At 45.0% G+C, this 17,022-nt stretch overlaps 1 protein-coding gene across 1 annotated transcript in view; it reads left to right on the top strand.

Moving 5' to 3' along the window:
* Positions 1–17,022, top strand: part of LOC117773061 (basic proline-rich protein-like) — a gene marked incomplete at its 3' end in the record, with an annotated part of 270,081 nt that overhangs the window by 125,643 nt on the left and 127,416 nt on the right. The window lies entirely within an intron of this gene.

Genomic DNA, 17,022 nt, shown 5'->3' with positions numbered 1-17,022 from the left:
ACGCTCACCAGGGGGCGTTCACTCCGGCTTTTAACCGTGAATATGCAGCAAGTTATCGTCTTTCTTCAAGTTTAAAGATTTGTGAGCGTTGACGGAGGAATTTGCAGGAAACATGTTGATCACACTGAAGTCCATCAAGAGTCTGGACAGTGACTCGTTCTCTGTTGTGACGTCTCCTCGACACAAAGGAAGTTTTCTGAGGATTCAACAGATGGAGAAAAGTGACGGGACTGAAAAGCACAAGTCACAGACAAAAACATTCCAAACATCTTTACTCATAAAAGGTCGTGGTACCAATTAGTCACCGCCGGTCTTTCTGAGATTTGAATTGATTTGTCCACACGACACCAGGAGTTTTGGCAGATTTGTTTGCAAGAATAAAATCAGACCGCAGATGTTTCAGACACAAAGAAGCAGCATCAGCGTGAAGAGCAGAGCTGAAGCTGGAGCTCAGGAAGTCCAGGCACAAGGTATATCTGAGAGCGAGCGAGGTTCTGAGCGTTAGGGAATTTAAAAGTGAAAGAAACAAGTCCTGCTGTCAAACAACTCTCAGCAGTTTATCTGGTAGGTTCCCTGCTCAGATGTGTTCACAGCAACAAGGCTTCAGGTGAGGCCTGGTGCAGCAGGCGGAGGTCGGACCTACCATATTAATTCCACTGTGGAGATCACATGTTTTTGTCGGGTGGAGAAAGTCTCCTTCACTTGGACTCAATGTCTGAACGCAGCCGTAGAGGAGGTCGGCCTCAGTGCTGTTGACTTTAATCAAATCGCCCTTCTGCTCGGCCTCACTCTCTTCTGGACACAACGCTGACTGAAGACAAACAGGACTTTCCTGACGGACTCACGGGGCCGAACGCGGGTTACAAGCGTCTCTCTGCTGGAGAAGCCGTCTGGAGCGCAGCTGAACAGTAATCTGAGCAGCAGATGCACCAGAGACGCACACAAGTCATAAAAACAAGGCATCTGCCAGAGGCCTCGCACTGAATCACTAAACTAAATGAGAAAATCATTAATAAATGGGAATTTGCTTGCTCGTGCAATCTGTGTGTGTGTGGTGAAAAAGAGATAAACGCGCGGTATCCAGTAGTTCCTTCAAAGTGCCCTTGCAGTATTATTACTTGGGGATTTAGCTGATGATGTCCCCGCCCTGAGTGACTTGTAATGAATGAACAAGTAGGTGGAGACACTCAAGGACACAGACGCACGAGGCTGTCCTCATCACGAAACTGACACCAATCCTCCGTTTGACTAAACAGCCCCAAAATGACCCGTTTACGACAAGTCCCCGAACCCGACCTCAAATTCATCATGTGCCAAAACGACCCAAATGGCTGCTCCGCAAATGACTCCTCATCGGCTCCTCGGCATTTAATTAACGTCTGTCGCGCTGCCATGTCAGTGTGTCTGTTGCCATAGCAGCCTGCCAGCCAATCATGAGTGCAACCACATCATCAACACTCAGTTAATCACACGAATGCTGATCGTGGTTTGGGCTTTTTTTCCATTATATCAGAACAATTTAAGATCATTTCATCCAAGATTAACGAATTAAGTTTGGATGAGAATCAAATGGATCATTAAATATGTTCCTGGCTCGATTGAGGCACAATAAAAAGAAGAAGACATCACTTATTAGGAACATGTACGCAGATGAGTAAACTTGATTTGACACAAGCCTGGATTTAGATCTTTAAAGTTGATTTGATTTTGTTTTTGAGACTCAAAAGATTCAAAGATCATCCGAGTCCTTCCTTCCTTTAACTCTGGTGAAAGAAACACGTCAGCTGGATAATAACCACCAGGTTCAACACCAGGTTCAACACCAGGTTCAACACCAGGTTCAACACCAGGTTAGCCTGAGTTTGTTGAAGTTTAAAGGACGACACCAGCAGCTTAGTGTCCTTGTATCCTGGCGCAGGTTCTGCTCATATGATTCGTTTCTAGTTTAGCAGCTGTAACCGGGCTCCAGGTGATAAATGACCAGATGTGTGTTAAACTCCTCGGCTGCGTCGCTCAGGTCTGATCTCCGTGGTTGAGGTTTGAGGCTCAGCAGCTGTGGAAGGGATTTAACACGCGTCCACCTGTGAATAGACAGGTTCCTTCCACCTGTCGCACTTAGCGCCAATAAACCTCCAACATTTCGTGGGTAAGTGGAGCTAAAGGACTTTTCCACTGACAGACGATTCCTTCAGTTAAACAGGTGATGACAAGAAAAACAGATGTTCATGGGGCTGATGATTTGATGAGAGAGCCGATGGGAGGAGGTGGGATCTATCCCATAATACATATTTAAAGCCCCTTACCTTCTTCAATAGGAGCGGCCCCTGTTTACTTTTCTGATGAACCAATGAGCTTCTCTCTGGCCTTCGTGTTTTACAACATCTGGTAAAGACTCGCCCGCGTCGTGTTCCTGCAGGAGACGGACAATCACATGATCATGAATCTAGACTCAAACACTGTCGAGCACAAATATGAAGGGCGACAAAACGCATGCTTGTATATTTTATCCCAGACGCTGCGACTCTCCAGTAACGTGTGATGAGCTCAGACATCCAGGGGAAGTCCGCTCCCCCGAGAGGAAGAGCATTCTCCCCTGAAACCCGATGATTCTGGGATTATTTCCCGCTTCACGCCACCTGTAGCCGCCTCACTGATACCGACGCTGCTTCCAGAGGCAGCCAGGCACAATCATTAGGAATAATTCATTCGCTTATGTCACCAGTAAAACACGTTGTTCGCAGCTACAGTTCACTGTCTGCGCTGTCACAAGGAAAATAGGGCGCCCCTGAGAAATGATTAGACCGGGTTGGCTGCTGAGTTGTGTTTAAGTGTGTGTGTATCTGTGTGTGTGTGTGTGTGTGTGTGTGTGTGTGTCTGTGGGAGATGCAGCTAAGTATCTGCCCTGATTTACTGAGCTGGTGAACAATGTGTAAACAACCTGAGCTCAGTCTCCACCTCCAACATCCTCTGAAGTAAAGGTGCAAAGTCACAGGAAGTAAAGTGTCTCATTAAATTTAACCAAAACATACTTCACCTGAAAGCACCAGTTTGAACGGAGGCTGAACCACACGAGTGTTTTAGAGACAAGGAGCAGATTCGCTTCACAGGAAGAGTCGTGATGAGTTCGGTGCTTCACGCCTCCACATCACCAGATTTCACATGTTGTTTATTTCAGTGTTTTGCTGTCATCTAGAAATAAACTGCACAAAACCTCTGCAGCAAGGAAACTACCAAATTATGTTTCCATCCATGTAACAACAGCAGCACGTGACAAACATTATAAAAATACACACAATGTGTTTCTCCGTCTTCAGCTGCTGTTAAAGTTGAAATCAAACTGTTAAAATCAGGTGATACGAAGCGTCCCGGCTGTTTCGGTGCCGACCAGCGGGACGTCCTGCTCGTCACCGCTGCTCTAACACTGTCATAGTTCATGTTCTGAGACCAGCGCTGTGGTGTCTCACCATCTGTGTCTCAGTCAGGAGGCAAGCCGCGTGATTAAAGGACACAATTAGCATGGAACAGGTTTGGTCTCGTCCCCCGGCGGGAGAGTAAAGGATGCACCCGCTCAATAACACCCGCTCACACTGTGGAGCTGCCTCGTAACGTCCGACAGGCCGGAGCACAGGTGGGAGATTTCATTTCCTGTGAGCTCAGAGCGAGCAGACGAGACGGCGCTGACTGGCGTTGTGACAGAATTAGATTCACAGATGCTCAGGAGATTCTTCTGATGATGTTTGTATGAAAACACACAATGTGAGAACAATGCAAACAGACACAACACAACCAACAACAGAGCTGACGGACTGGCCAATCAGCTCCTCCTCTCCCCGACGACAGATTTGATTTCATCAAACTGACGACAGCCGAACTCTCGGAGGAGGAGGAAGTGCAAAGAGCTTTTTAATGTTGAGACGTCCATTTGAAAACAATAAATATAGATTTGAAAAGCTTTATTTGTTCTTCTAGATATAATGTTCTTTTCTTGGAAATAAATATAGAATCATTGAAGGGTTCAAAATAACTCATCACAGACTCAAAGCTCAGGTTCAGGATGTTGAGCTTTGGACTTTGTCACTGATCAGACTGGACCTGGAACCGGATCACGCTGAGCCAGATGTGTGTGTGTGTGCGTGTGTGTGTGTGCGTGTGTGTGTGTGTGTGTGTGTGTGTGTGTGTGTGTGTGTGTGTGTGTGTGTGCGCATGTTATCAATATACTTTTAAAACACAAAATATGATTGAAACAATACAAACAATAAATGAATATGAACCAATGTGTGCGATGCTCTGTTAACAGTCTGTGTGATGCAGTGTCGTGTCCGTTGATGATTTTCTTTAAAAGTTAATTTATTATTATTCACAACATGTTTGTAACGTTGTGTTTTAAAGTGTCATCAATTTCAAATCAACACAAGAGTCGACCTCTTCATTCTCTCTGTCGGTCTCAATACTAAACATATTAACTTTGACTTATTCAGCGCGTCTTCGTCTCGCATCAGTGATTTAATTCGTCTAATGAGCTGCGAGTGGATTGTGTTGAGTGAGTGTGTGTGTGTGTGTGTGTGTGTGTGTGTGTGTGTGTGTGTGTGTGTGTGTGTGTGTGTGTGTGTGTGTGTGTGTGAGTGAGCTGCAGCATGTATGATTGCATGTGCATCAGTGAGCGATAGCTGCTCCATATTGTATTGGAGCCACAGGATGTCGGCAATGAAGCGAGAACTTCCTCTATAGGTTCACATTCATATTCATAAGCTCAGCTCGACAATGTCTGACATTGTTTCTTCACAACTAGTGATGGATTTCCATACAGCACAACCCTGCACATCTGCCTGTCATTCTAGTAAGTGGCCACTAGTTGTTGTGTTTGTTTGGTCTCATGTGCGTACAACCAGGAAAAGACATTTGTATGTTCCTCATTTGTTCTGCCAGGTTGTGATGTTGTCATGCTGCAGTGGAGGGGGGGGTCTGTAACATGTGAGAACAGGGTTCACATCTTGAGAACTGCATTATGGGAGTTTTGTCCATCGTTACAGGAAGAAGTCGAAGGGCTCTGAGAGTGTATCCCTCCGCCAAATGTCCCATTAATTATCTAGACTGTGGCGGCAGAGATATTTGAATTTGTCCTGTCATAGTTTCAGAAAGATCCCAAACATGTTTTTACTTCTCATAATAACAGCGAGATCTCAACTCTAACTCTAACGTGCTCGATAGCACCTTCTTGGTATAGCTCGCTTGTCCATAAGGTTTTTACTGTACACACAGACAGACAGAGCTCAGGTTGGGCTGTGCACCTCTTCAGTGTGTGTGCCTGTAACTCAGGATCTCCTGGGGTTAGAGGTCAGGATGTCCTCCTGCCCTATTCAAGGAATTCTGTGAGAGACGCCTCAGAGAAAGAGAAACCCACTTCCTGGATCCAAATCAAAATTCAACGAGTTCCTCTCTGACCCGTGTTCCACCTTCCACCCACTTTCATTTAATCTGTCCAGTTGTCTTTGTGTAATCCTGCTAACTAACACACACACACACACACACACACACACACACACACACACACACACACACACACACACACACACACACACACACACACACACACACACACTAATTTAACCTCCTTGTCAGATGTAATAATGAGGAAATAGTAAGAAAACAGTTTAAATCTGTTGTATGAGGATTCGTTTTGTGTCTCCAGCACGTTCCCGACCTTCGCTTTCCTGCACAGGTACAAATTTAAAAGTCATCCCATCACACTCGAGCACAAGTTGTCCAATAAATCTAATGATAATGTTCAGTTCATTCGATCAAACCCTTCAGTTGATCTGAATCTGTTTTGACTGATATTTTGCAGGAGCTAATGAGTCCTCTGCCTGTAAAGGCCACTGTAATAGATGCAGGCTGGTGAAATCTTCCATGTTAATACTGGGCTACAGGCTCTAAGCCCTTATACTCCCATATCTTGTCCGTCCATCTGGCGCCGTCTGGCTGGAGATCTGGCTCATGTTTCTATAATCGGGCCTGGTATTCACACGCCGCCTCCATATTTGAAGCTGGTGTTTACCTCCCACATGGTGAGGATGGGAGTGGAGCTGGGAAACCTCCTGCAGGTGGGAGCCATGTCCAGGACTATCTGTGGGAAGCGCCCTGGCTTTTTAAGGACTCCCTGTTGGATTCACTTACTTCCTGTGGAACACATTCAGACTCTGGGAACACATTCAGACTCTGGGAACACATTCAGACTCTGGGAACACATTCAGACTCTGGGAACACATTCAGACTCTGGGAACACAACGTTCCCTCTGTGATAACTGCAGCAACTTTCCCTGATAACACACAGTCGCTGCAGTGGGACCTGGTATATCATTTAATGTTTACTGAGAGCGAGTCACCAGGACGGATATTTAAAGAATTGGGAAATTACTCTGACTTATAATTAGCTCCGACAATAATCGATCTTAAGGATGTTTAATTTATATCAAAATAAGAGCCTGATGAGCCTGATGACAGATGAGTGCACTTGTGATTTCACAACTTTGTACTGAGACTTTCTCTATACTTCACAAGATTACTCTGCACATAAACCTTACTACTCTGTGTTTTTATGATCCATCCATCCATCATCTATGTTGATCCTTTGAGGGTCGTAGGAGGCTGGATCCAATCAGCTGGGAATTGGACAAATAACCATTCACTCTCCCCTTCAAACCTTTGCTTCATTCAGAGTCTCCACATGACCAGAGCCTCCATGTGATTGGACCTGGAGGAGGAAGCTGGAGAGAACCTGCACAGACACAAGGAGAACATGGAGACTCGACACAGAAAGAACCGAACAAGGAACCGTCGTGCTATGAGGCGACAGCGCTGACCGCTGCACCCACGTGTCACCAGGTCAAGTCCCAAAGAGTTTCACCCGACACATCACATGTAGCAGCAGGAGCAGAAGAACCTGGGTCACTGCTCCACACAGAATAAAGCTTCACCTTCAGGGGGAGATGAGAGGAGCTGGAGTGTCCAGGCAGCACCTCCACTTCCTGAGCCAGGTCCAGGTTCTTCACTCGCAGACGCCCACCTTCTCCTTCCCATTGGTTCAGTGACTGACAGGTGCTTTGTCTCTAAACAAAGTGTGAACGTGACCTCACGCTGTGACTCAGCAGGACCAAACCTGTGTGACATGTTATTACCACGTGAGTCAGTCTTTATTGAGCGTTTTAACCAAACCTGCAGAGTCGAGCCTCTTCTCCGTTTTATTGCACAGATTCAAACCATCGTGGCCCAGAGGACCTTCTGTGCTGCAGCTGTTCCTGATCCTCACTGTGACTCTGGACACGACAGTAAAACGGGACTCGTCTCATTATATTCTACTTTATAAACATTGTGAAACTGGCGTCTTTTAATTTTCAACCTCTGCTTTTATTTTTATATGAAACCCACGCTGTGTTTTGATTGACGTCTCCTTTCTCTGTGTTGTTAGTTTGCAATCTCCTGATTTAAAATGATGATGTATCTTTATAGAAATAAAAGTTGAATGAAACAAAATGTCTTCGTTAATCTTGTATCATGTGGATACGTTTCCTGTGAGCTGGAGGACGCAGGGTTATTTTCCTTTCTGTTCCTCCGCACTCTTCAGCGGTGGATGACACTTTCCCTCGACTCAAAACAGCCGTCGCTTCTCATCTCGTGTTTGCGAGTGAAGCACTCGTCTCTTCAGGACGAGGCTCACTTCACGTCTCCCCCCTCTGAAACGCTGTCACTCTTCACAGCAGCGGCTCTTTGTTCGTCACACGGGGAAGAAAAGAAATCGAGGGAGAAGAATTTCATCATCAAGCGGCGCATCTGTTCGATCTGCTGCTCAGCCTGAGGAACGCTCCAGCTGACTCTCAGTTTAACTAAAGTATAATTATAATAGCAAAGTAAGCAAATGCTGGATTACTCGACATTTATGTCAACTGTAAAAATATCATATAAAATATTTCACATATGAAATATAATGTGTCTTATATGTGAAATGTAAGAAATCACAACTGTAAGTAAATAACAATTCATTTCATTTGAGAACATTTAGGACAAGTGGTCTCTTGTAGGTGTGAAGGTCTTCAGCACGAGTTTGCTGATAAGCTGAGGCAGGACCACCACAGGCTGATCAGACCTGGGCCTCTAACGTCTCAGGGCCCGGTTGGGGTTGTTCCTCCTGATCCAGAGCCAGTAGCTGCAGGGTTCTGGAGTCCCTCATGTCTCTGCCATGGTCTGGTGCAGGACTTGTCTCTGGATAATCAACAGTCTGCACGTCTCACATTGTTCCACCTCTGTCCCTGTTCCCCTCCTCAAAATGAAACATCATTTATCATCACAGGTCAAACAGGATTTCAGAAGCGTTGAATTGACCCTCATATGTAAATTTACGGGATTAACACTCTGATGAAGAACTTAAAACTCTTTGTCCGGCCACAATAAAGTCATTGTGTTATTCATGTGCACAACAATTTACCAGAGCATCATATTCTAAACAGACATTCTTTGTTTGGAATTCATCGACATTTGTAAGAACAGCAGCAGAAGTTGTTTCCATCACGAGAATGAGCTTCGGGGGATTTTCAGATGTTTTCAGGCTTCGTACAGAAACTTTCATCAAACTGAATGACCTTTTCCTTCCTTTACACTTTCACAGGAGATTTCTCCTCCTCTCTCCTCCTTTTAAACACAGAGAAACAAACAAGCAAAGGAAATAGGCTGCGTTTATTTATATATTTAGTCTTTTAGAGGCTTTTGTTTTTGTCGGTGCAATAAATAGTTTTTCTTTGAGATTAGTTTTTGTCCTATTTGTTTTCTCAGCGTGAATATTTATCCGCATTTCATTTCCATTTGGAGATTAGCCATCTAACATATTCACAGGTACATATTACAGCCCTGAGACGAGTTGAAACCTTACATCTCATTATGCGGCTAACTGCTTATTACCCTCTTTGACTTTCTGAGAACTCGTCCTCTTATCTAACGCTTCAAAGGACTGAGGAATAAATGAGTTCTAACCCGGGTCTGGTCCTGTGGAACTCGTACATGCACACGTCTGAGTTGGGGGGGGGGGGGTCCCTGTGTGAGCGCAGCAGCTTGTGGAGCCGCGAGGTGTTGGACTGCAGAGGCCTGCGGTTGATTGGTCGGACTGTGGCGGCTCTGAGGTGTGAACGTGTGCGGCTGTGTGAATACAAAGCAGGGGACTGCTGGTTAGATTGCATTCTCGCTCAGTCAGAGCTCCGCAGATAAATAATGAAAAGACAGAGTTTGGAAAGTAGCTCCGTGTGTTTTGGTTGTGTGTCTCAGCCGCTGCAGCAGAATGGAGCGGCGCGATAATGTGGCTTCAGAGACCGAGGAGAGTATCACAGTTTAATGTACAGTTTGCTCTTAAACAGCTGCAGCTTTTCACATACACACACGTTACACACACGTTACACACACGTTACACACACGTTACACACATGTTACACACACGTTACACACACGTTACACACACGTTACACATATGTTACAACCCAACTCATATAAGGGAAAAGGAAAATATCATCTAACATGAAACAAGAGGTTTTTGGTGAAATTAAAAATGATTAATTTTCAGAAGAGGATCATAAAACGAAGGGATGCGTCACCAGAGGATAATCGCACAGATTCTGGATCCAGGTGAAGCTGATTTTCTGCCCAAATGATCCTGAAGTGTGAGGAGTTGTCAAATTAATTGTAACGATTGAGTCGGAGTCGTGTGTTTGATATTTCCAATAACCAGCTCAGACAGAAACCCACATGGCCAATGAGAGGCAGCTGCCCGGGCACCTTCACCAACCACATGTCACCTTCTTCTTTAGCTGCATCTAAAGAATGTATCAGCTAATTCCTCCTTCATCTCAGCGATGAACTCTTCAAATTCTTTTTCACTTCAGTTTTTCCTCTGAAGTCACGTTTATTCACGCAGGTTTTCCACACTCAAGTAGGACGTTGTCGGAGGATGTCAGGAAGCGATCAGACTCACTGGGGGTTAGATGAGGGCAGATATTGACAAAAGCCTGATGATTTAAAATCTTTAAATCAATTCTAGAACTCGCAGGTAACCAGCAAGTGAAGGGCAGCAAGGACTAGTGATGAAGTCACTTCTCTTCTCTAACAGCTGTTTTGTTAAAGTTACACGGTTGTAATCTTTGTATGTTTGATTAAATCATCAGCAGAACAACCAGTGTCATGTCATTTATATGTTGTAATTTATATTTCATAAAGAAAACAGACGTGAACGTTGTTTCAAACTGATTCATAGAAATCCTCAGGAGAGCGCTGTCCAAGGTGCTGATCCTGCTGAGCTGTCCATGGTCCTGTCTGTGTGTGGCTCCATACAAACACCAGCGAGGCGGCTCGGCTCATTAGCGCCGCTGACGCTCGTTACCACGCCGTTAGTGGTCGGACTCACCTGAGGCCGAGTGTGAGTGGTTGTTAAATCTCCTGGGAGCGAATGAAGGGACTCGATGTCAAGGTTTAAGTGGCGTCGTTAAACACACCCACACGACCACGGACCACACGTCACTGATGTTACTTTTTCACCAGCCGTCCTCATTACTTCGAGTTTTCATAATAACGGCTGGTTTTCTTTCAAACCAGCTCTGCTCCCTGTATATAGGGATCATATATCATATATCATATATTTGGATTTGATCCTCTATCGTCCGCCTGTATTTTTGTTATCATCGGTGTTTTCCTGCTGATATGATTGTATTTTCTGTTATAAGATGTGTTTTTATTGTACTGTTCTATCCTAACAACACAAAAACACCTCAAGGCTCAATCCTCCAAACTGTCAATCCGCCACACACACTCGCACTGACGAGACGGAGTAAAACAAAAAAAATCCACAGGGCCCGCAGTCCAAAAAATTGAATTAAACTGACACAGTCGGTCTTTTTCAATCACTGCACATATCACATCCTTCAGCCCCTGAGAGGAAAACAGCAGAGGACGATGCAGATAATGAGAAATTCTGAGACTGAAGTCGGAGACAGAAAGAAAGGGAGATGAAGAGGGAGGAAGAGGCCAGATTAGGGAAGAATATCTCCAGACCAGCATAATTACCCATCATCCTCCTCTGTAATACTGCTCTTAGAAGAGGTTCGGAAACAGATCTGCACTAGTTATTCTCCTCCTCTCTTCTCTGACTGAGGCAGGTCCGGGTGGTGGACGGACAGATGGATGGAAGATAAGGGAGGTGTGAAGGAGAAAGAAATAAAAGGAGGAGAAGAGGACAAAGAGGAGGAGCAGAGGCCAGATGGTGATTTCAAGATGGAGGGATAACGATGCACAAAGGAGGAGAGACAGGAGAGAAAAGGTGGATGCGAGAAAGAGCATCGTAAAGACGACGGAGATTCGTGTTGAGAGCAAGTTTATTTATAGAGTGAAGAGGTGTAGGTGAAGAAGTAAAGAAGACAAAGTGAAGACAGAAACATTTGGTGCAGAGATGCAGTTTCACTTTTGCCTTTTCTTAAATAGATTGTGAGCCACGGGGGGTGAGAAACGTGTGGTGGGAGGCCTGTCACTCACAATCACACGGCACACCGTCACTGTGGAGCCGAGCTCAATCACGTTTTCTGTTGTCTGCCAGACGCCTGTTGGCCCAGGCCGATGCTGCAGGATGCTCCCGACTCCTGTGGTATCTTTGTCACAGAGAAATGTTGGAGGCAGACGCGTGAAAACCTTCGCAAAATCACACAAACACGTGTAAAAATCACATATTTGATTTCATGTTTCACTTCCATTGCAGCATTTTAAACCAGTAGCTACGTGTAAATGGAGAGAAACTAATTATAACATCCATTATTAAACAGTTTCAGGTCGGAGTTTTAAAACGGACAGAATAACGTCAATCGCAGTGACACGAGAGAGAATCAGACTCTGTGACTTGGAGAATTATGATGGAATATTCTATAAGCAGCTCACGTAAACGTCGTAATTGAAATATTGTCTTAAAAGTTGGAATATGTGTGCATGTAAGCATCACTGTTCTGAATCTGAATCCTGATGAAAATAATCAGACACATGTAGAGGACTGATATTTATCAATGTGTGAAATGTGCTGCAGATCCAAATAAAACTCTAGTTAATTTGAATCTGTTTTCATTACGGGACCTGGTGGAGGAACGTGAACTCTGAGTCAAACCTTGATTCAACAGGACAAATCATATTTGAATATTCTGTCAAATAAAATGTGTTTTTCTGTTTTCAGACGGTTTCTTCGATGGATCTTTGCTCTGTTTCTTGATGATCAGGTTTTTCTTGCAGCAGGTACAAAACTTTCAGAAGAAAACGACGACTTGGCTTTGACCATGTCCCTAAAAAACACATTCTCAACCCAGCACGGTGCCAAATTTCATTTTCCAGCCTCATGAGTAGCAAATATACCCAAACTTTAACTTGATAAAACTTTAAAAACCAAATCACATCACACATCTGCCTTGACAGGTTGGAGTGAGAGGAGAGAGATAAGCTCTGTAAGTGTCGTATTTAATCACAGTCTCACAAGAGGAGACAAGATGGAGACATAAAAAAGAGATGGATGTGAAGGAGAGATGGAAACGCAGGGTTCGTCAGAGAGATGGAGAGAATGTGAAGGAGAGAGGACTGGAAGGAGAAGTTTGATGAGAGGAGAGAATGATGCACAGAAGGAACGATGGAACAACGAGGATAGAAAACAGGAAAGAAACAATATTTGTGGGATGAATAGGAGGGATGGAGGGAAGGTGATGGAGGACAGAGGAGAGAAAGGGATGTGAGAAGGAGGCAAATGGAGGGCGGGATTTAAAGCCACAGAAAAGGAGGGATGTATATGGCTGATACAAAATGGATGAGTTTACCGTGCTCCAGCTGTAGCAGTTTGTGTTTTTCATTATTCATCGGGTGGTTGAGTTAGATTGAGGTTTTTCTTCAGCACTGATTCTCCTCAAGTGGGTTTAAAATTGTTTCTCTCCGGGCCCACGTCCTGAAAATAGAAGATTTTTATACCAAAACACGGTCCATCCATCTTTCCTCTCCAGGCCGAGGGATGTTTTATTACCCGGGGTTCACAAATACAGACGCTACAAAAGTGGCTCCTCTCTCCTCTGAGCAAATGAACGGAGAGTGGACTCACTGAGTTTTACTTCTCGTGCCAGGGATCATTTGAATTCGTCAGAGTCGGTGGAAGTGCCAAATGATGCAAATTAAAATTCCAGTGGTTTCCTTTCTCCTCCATTATGTATGTCGGCAGCTGCTCCGTTGTGCAGAGGAACCCAGAGGAACCACATGTTGAGGGCAACATCTCTCCACTGCAGCTCCGCTCGTTTTAAAACCATTTAATCCATCATGCTGACACAGAAGAGGAGCTTCCACACACATACACAACCTCCCTGGTTCAAGTCGGGTACAGTTATTTATAAAGCACTAAAGCAAAGTTCTGTACAATAAAATAACATAAAGAGAAATGAAATAGCTTAACATGATAAGAGCCAACAAGAAACTAAATACAGTAGAAACCTTGAGCCGTTTACCGACATGAAGCAGAGCAAAGAGCATTTCAAATATATATATATATAACAATATGTGTGATGAGGTGTAATTTTAAGAGAGTAACTCATGATTGACTGTGACAGTTTAGAAAGAAGGAAGAGTCTTATGTGTTGCTTTTCCGGAGCGATGCCTCCTGAGCAGTCTGTGACAGAGTCTCCACACAGAGGACTCTCTCTCTCTGAACCTCTCGTTATAGATGAGACCCCAGTGACCTTCTCAGCGACCTTCTCATCGACCTTCTCAGCCGTCCTCCCCACACAAGGTGTCTCTGTGAGACGCACAGCAGCTGCCGAACCACGAGGTGAAGCAGCTCGTCAGGACCTTACCCACAACTCGCCCCGGCCTCCTGAGAACGTGCTTCCTCCACAATAAAATACAGCTCATAGCCTTAAGCATGGAGGGGAAACACTTAATCCTAAATGAATGTTGCAGCGGTTTGAGGACGATCGCTCTGACCCCCCCGACCCGGAGCAGCTGGTCTGAGGATGTGAGGGACGTGACTCATCCAGGCACATGGGGGGGGGGGTGGGGGGGGGGGGGGGGGGGGGGGCAAAACGCCACAGCTACAGTCAAACACAGGGAAGAACTGCTGCACGTCCTCTCCATGAAGTTTGATCCCCATCTCTTTATTGCACTATTTTGGAAAAATCTATTTTTATTCACACTATTTTCCCCTTGCGCTGCTGCTTCCTTGTGCTGCTGTGTCATTTTGTGAATTCCCTCTAAGGACGATAAATAAAGGTCTTGTATCGTATCTCTTATCTTCTGTGTGGGTGTAAACAGTCCTGTTCGTGAGTTCGGAGGTGGAGGTGAGACACTGGTCCCTGGTTTCCAGTTATCAGTCCAGAAACTGATGCAAACTAACGAGACGTCCAACGATCCAACAGACATCAGCGCAGTTATCTGGACATTTGATCCATTAATTGTTAAAGTGGAGTTCAGAGGTTTGTAGTTTAGTTTCTAACTGATAACAGCAGGAAGTCATCTCCTCAGAATCTCATCTACCGTGTTTGTGTTGCTGCAGTGCCGCAGCTGACCACTTGGGGAGGAAGGAAAGCTTCGGTCATACATCGGGGTTTCAACTAAGTTTCTATATCTGAGCTTTATCATTATTATAACTTCAGCTGTTTGTTGTATTTAAAATATGAGTTTCTATCATCAGGGGGGAAAGTGGACTGAAGATTTGGCCGCTTCAACTTTCATCTTCTCCACCTGCATCTTCATCTCCAGCCTCAAACTTCCCTGAACACACACGTGTGTAAACTGTCGAAAGAAAAATGAGAAACACAACATGGAAAGTCTCTGATTTATTTAAATGTTAACACAACTTTCAAATGTTTCTTATTGTTTGAAATTAGAAGAAACAAACTAAATTAGTGGAAAACAATTCAACTTTTTTGATTAACAATGATGATGATGATGATGATGATGATGATGATGATGAAGATGAAGATGAAGATGAAGATGAAGATGAAGATGATGATGATGAATGTCTGTGTGTGTGTGTGTGTGTTATATGAATAATAATAATATTTTAAAAACATTTCTTTTCAGTAGCTTCATGTCCTGTGAATCACTGACTCCGTGCAAATAAATGTAGAATTATATTTTAATAGATAAACAGGACACGCCCCTTTCCAGGAGATTTTACTGCCTCTGATCATTTATATGAATATTAATACAGAATAAAATAATTCACTGCAATGTACAAAGACTCAGAAGCACGTGTGGGATAAATGTGGGAATGTAAAAATAAATAAATAAAGGGAACAGGAATAATTAAATGTAAATAGATAAATGAATATGTGTAGAAATACATTAATAGACCTGAAGTGCGTCAAATTACACAACACAAACATTTGTCGTCCTGAGAAAACCAACATCACCACAATAAAACCTGCAGAGACACCGACTGCACCCGTTTCACAGAAAGTCGTTTCAATGAATTTTGTTTTGAAAAATATCTCTTTAGCTTTAACAATCTCGTGTGCAGCTGTAACGTCGTCGCTCTGCGTTGGACGAATCTCACGAGTACGTCTAATACTCGCCGACGCATCACATCAGCAACTATAAAGCATTCAACTTGAATCACCAGTAATCTCATGAATGTTAATGAGCTGCTATCTGCCACAGATTATATATTAGAGTCGGTGCTAACTGAAGAGAAATGCTAAGCAACTGATTCATGTCAGACCAGTTTTACATAATACAACATTCAGGATTTAACTTGATGCAACACAAAGGAGATTTTTATCCTTTTTCATATTTAATGATTCTAATTGAAAACACTAATCGCTCTGAAGAAACCCGACACCAGATTAATTGTGCCCCTCGTTAATGAAAAGTGTGATTTAATGCACCAGTAAGTGATTTGTATTTTCAGTCCTGATGGTAATCGGAGTGCGACTCAGGACGCGGGGGAGGTTTTGTAAAAGAGCGGAGACGCTCTCTCTCTCATGAACTGTCCTGAAGCCGTGGCCTCACAGCTACAAGTCGACCTCTGTGACCTCTGGGCTGCTGTGTCCTGGCCGAGCCTGCAGGGAAACCGGGGAAAGTGACCACAGCACATCGCAGCTGGTGACTTCGCTTCCTGTCAGAAAACATCAGGCCTTGTTCTGGCCACTTCACTTTCCTCGCTGTGTTACAGGCTTCATTAGCTGGTTTACTGGAGACGAGAGGAGACGAGAGGAGACAACAGGAGATGACAGGAGACAACAGGAGACGACAGGAGACGAGAGGAGCCGACAGGAGACGAGAGGAGAGGAGCCGACAGGAGACGACAGGAGACGAGAGGAGCCGACAGGAGACGAGAGGAGACGAGAGGAGCCGACAGGAGACGAGAGGAGACGAGAGGAGACGACAGGAGACGAGAGGAGCCGACAGGAGACGAGAGGAGACGAGAGGAGCCGACAGGAGACGAGAGGAGACGAGAGGAGACGAGAGGAGACGACAGGAGACGACAGGAGACGAGAGGAGACGAGAGGTGACGAGAGGAGACGAGAGGAGCCGACAGGAGACGAGAGGAGCCGACAGGAGATGACAGGAGACAACAGGAGACGACAGGAGACGAGAGGAGACGAGAGGAGCCGACAGGAGACGAGAGGAGACGAGAGGAGACGAGAGGAGCCGACAGGAGACGAGAGGAGACGAGAGGAGCCGACAGGAGCCGACAGGAGACGAGAGGAGACGAGAGGAGACGAGAGGAGACGACAGGAGACGAGAGGAGCCGACAGGAGACGAGAGGAGACGAGAGGAGACGAGAGGAGACGAGAGGAGACGAGAGGAGCCGACAGGAGACGAGAGGAGCCGACAGGAGACGAGAGGAGACGAGAGGAGACGACAGGAGACGAGAGGAGACGAGAGGAGACGAGAGGAGACGAGAGGAGACGAGAGGAGACGACAGGAGATGACAGGAGACAACAGGAGACGACAGGAGACTGATCTCATCAGATTGTCTCTGCG

The sequence above is a fragment of the Hippoglossus hippoglossus genome, chromosome 13 (genome assembly GCF_009819705.1).
Source record: "Hippoglossus hippoglossus isolate fHipHip1 chromosome 13, fHipHip1.pri, whole genome shotgun sequence".
Classification (NCBI taxonomy): Eukaryota; Metazoa; Chordata; class Actinopteri; order Pleuronectiformes; family Pleuronectidae; genus Hippoglossus; species Hippoglossus hippoglossus.
The sequence above is the reverse complement of the archived record's forward strand: the minus strand, read 5'-3'. Positions and strand labels throughout refer to the sequence as shown.